Source organism: Suricata suricatta, chromosome 16 (assembly GCF_006229205.1).
Source record: "Suricata suricatta isolate VVHF042 chromosome 16, meerkat_22Aug2017_6uvM2_HiC, whole genome shotgun sequence".
Taxonomy (NCBI): domain Eukaryota; kingdom Metazoa; phylum Chordata; class Mammalia; order Carnivora; family Herpestidae; genus Suricata; species Suricata suricatta.
In genome coordinates, this window is record NC_043715.1 from 18,402,067 (window position 1) to 18,405,999 (window position 3,933).

Here is a 3,933-nt window from a genome sequence, read left to right on the forward strand (position 1 = left end):
CAGGCCTCCCTGGGCCACTCTCCCACTTATGTTCAGAGTCCACCCTGTCACATGGCCCACAGGACTGCACAGGGACCGGCCCAAGCTTCCTTCCAGCTTCGGGTCTTGTCTCTCCTCCTCCTCACCTTGAATTCTGCTTTTGCGCTTCTCTGGGCCTTTGCACATGTTGTTCCCTCCGCCTGGAACACTTTTCCACCAACCCTTATCATCTTTGCTTAGCTAACTGCCGTTCATATTTAAAATCTCAGCTGAAATTCTGTTAAATCCTTGCTGAAAACTCCCAGAGCAGCACGAACAATCCTCAGCACATGCTCTGCTGTACTTGCTGGTTTCAGTGCTTGCTCTCCACCTCCTCTCTGGCTGGGACTCCATCTGCCTTGCTCACCACTAACTCTCAAGTTCTTTTTTTTTTTTTTAACTTTGTTTTTAACTTAGCTTTTATTTTTTTTTCTGTTTATTTTTTTAACATATGCAATTATTTTCCATCATTTACACTACAGTAGTTACAATGACACTCCAAACAGAAAAGCAAAGTAAAAACTCAAAACCCCAACTTCTATTTCATGTAATTAGACTTAATACAGAAATTAGAAGGTTAAGTAACAACTAGTTAATCACCTAATTTCACAGCTATCCGAAGTGGCGATCGTTATATAGCAGCTTATCTATATACATTCAAGATACATGATACAATTTATTACTTGCCCATAAGCTACAACACAGCCTGCTTAATAGCTTTCCTTAAATTCCACCTCTATACTACAGTATACTTGAGGTCCGTGCAAAAAAGTAGCTACCTTTTATATAGGAAATGGATGATTAAGTCTTTGGTGTTGTAAAAGCAACTTCATTTAAACATAACTTAGCTTTTATTTTAAAAATATTTTACTTTGTATTTTAAAGTAAACTCTACACCCAGCGTGGGGCTTGAATTCATGCTCCCAAGATCCAGTCACATTCTCCACCGACTGAGCCAGCCAGGCACCCCCAACTTAACTTTTATTTTTGTTAAAGTTATATGTGCACAGAGTTAAGAGAATCAAATAGTTCTATAAGGCCTATAACCCTCCTTGACATTTCCTGTTCCCTAGAGGCAATGCTTTGAAACTTTTAACTGATTATTTCTGTACTTATCTTTATATTTTTAATTAACAAACATATACTGCTACCTCTTGATTTTTCAGGTTTAAGCATCTACTGATCTCTCACAATAGATGATGAGTATTTAGATCTCTTGCACACACTTCTCTTCTCCCTATCACACGTGCACACATCCTGTCCCTCTATCCTTTCCTTTCTACAAGGGTTACGAACTTCTGGCTAGACTTCTTTTCTATGCATCATTTTATTTTTCCTGCAGTTGATAAATATATATGAATATTTCCTTAGTTCTCTATGTGTTTATCCCTAATTTATCTCAAAACTTGCCCCATACTCTGTATCTTTCTTTCTGTATATTCCACACATTAATTTCACCTTGAAGAAGTCTCTCAAAGTCTCTGGCTCCTCCAGGCTGGGCTGGTTGACTCACAGTCGTGATGCACAGGGGCCTCTGCCCCCCTCACCCTGGGGTCTTTACCGCCTCTCTCTAGGCTGCACCTACCCCTTCCTGGATCCCGCAGGGAATCTCTGCATGTCTGAAAGAGACATCAATCATACCCGATTAATACTCCATATGGAATCAGATTTCAAGGTGGGGATCATTTTTCCTCAGGATATGGAAGACTTTGCTTCATTTCCTTGTAGCTCCCAAAGTTGCTGTAGAAGTCTGATGCCTTTCTGATTCCTGATCCTTTATAATGAAACCTGCTCTGTTTCTCTCTGGAACTTTGAGCATCTTGTGCTTGCTGGTCCCATGTGGCTGGGTGCAAGCCTGTGTTCATTCACTGTGCTGGGCACTGGTGGGTCTTTAAATCCAAAACTCATGTCCTATCGTTCAGAAAAAATGTTACCGACTTATTATTTTATGTTTTCTTCCCTCCAATTTTTTTGGTTTTCACTCTCTACAAATCTTACCATTCTATTCTTCTCTTGGTCTATGCCTCTAATTTTCTTATCTTTTCTCTCATTTTCCATCTCTTTGTCTTTCAACTCTACTTCCTGTAAGATTTCCTTTTCTTTAATTCTATTGAATTTTTAATTTTTTTGCTTTCATATTATTTAGCATCCAAGGAGACACACCACACACACACACACACACACACACACACACACACACACACACTTTGCAATATAGTACCCCTGCCCTCAACTGTGCTTCATGATCCCTAGCTAAGAGACTCTCTGTTTTATCTTCTCCGGAGAATAAAACACCAGTCTTAGGGGACGGATGTGAAAAGGGATTCAGGGATCCAACTGCTTCTTAAAGACTTTCAGTTGATCTTTTTTTCTTTTCCTGCCTCCACCTCCACTTCTACATGTGCTTGGTGCTGCCCATTCCAGAGCCTTTTGTTCTGTGATATAATCTAAGTTGTAATTCAGCCTTTCTCTGTGTATTTTAGGGTTTAGCTTTCTTGGATCTGCTAAGTCAGTTATCACTTGCCCATTTGCTATTCTGATTCCAACTTTGTTGCCTTTGTCTTTATCATTCATTGTCGCAGTGGTTTTATGCTCTAAAATAAATAAATAAATATCCCTGTAACTCATTTCACTGGGATTTTGGGAGACAACAGAGGCCAAAGCCTACATCCAACTTGTCATCTTTACCTGGTAGTTTATATCTCCAGTTCCTAGTATATTTCTCAGCACATAGTAAGTGCCCAATACAGATGTGTTGGTTGAATTGAGTATTAGAGATACTGTCTTTCCCATCTTTGGTAATCCAACAGTGAAAACCCTTTAAATGGAAATCTTTTTAGTTAAGATGTTTACTGCATCTTAGAGCAGAGTTCACCAGTCTATCTAACTTATATACTAGGCAATATTGTGTCGTGTAGAAAGCTGAAAACTGGTCTCCACTCACTACTGAATTATGTGGCCTGGAACAAGCTACTTCCATTCTCCAGACTTAGTTTCCCTTCTGTAAAATGGGAACAATAATACAAGTGTCTTCCTCAGTGCGGACAGCATGGGAAACTCTCAGTATCTGTGGTGTGAGTTCAATACCACAGCGACAATTCTTAGAAGTCAGTGTTTTAAAATTAGCCTTTACACATGAATTGCAAATTGCTTCCTAATTAATGCCCGTCAGAGCAAAAATCTGTATTTAACCTGACTTGATGATTAGACAGATTACAAAATCTTGTCAGCTGAGAGGCAGCTACTGTTGCTCACTGAGGGTCTACAATGTGCTAGCGCCCCCTCCTCGGTCAGGCCGGTGGACCTAGAACTTAAGCTGGTAATTATTCGTTAAGTATTTACCGAGTCTGACTTGCAGACCCCGTGCTGAGCTACCCCTCACTCACTGTGAGTTTCACTACCGCCGCCCTCAGTCCCTGGCCTCTGTAAAGGCTTGTTGCAAGGGGTCCAGGGGAGAACCCAGGCCCTTGGACTGCTCTCGCCAGGCACTCCCTGGGCCAACCACCGTTCGCAGCAGTGGTTTGCACCGCGCATCTTGGTCTTCACCGGTAAGTCTCCCAGCCTACCTGCAGAGGACCCCACTTCCTCCAGAAGAGAAGCCAAGGCAGCGCCCTGGGAAAGCAACTCCGCGTCCTTCAAGTCCAGTTTGGCCTTCCCTTTAGCCCCCATTCCTCTCCGTCCCCACGACCCCCACCCACGTCCCCGCTTGCAGGCTGGGGTCTCAGGGCTTGTAGAGAGCCTCCCGGGCCCCTGCGCACAGGCAGGTGAGGGCGGTGTCCGAGGAGACGGTGCTCCGCCCCCGAGGCCCCGCCCCCCGAGGCCCCTAGGCGCGGGCCGCAGCCTCCGTCTCGCCCTCGCCGCGGAGCTCCGCGGAGCGGCAGGCGGGTGGGCACTTGCTCCGCCCCCTCCCGGCCC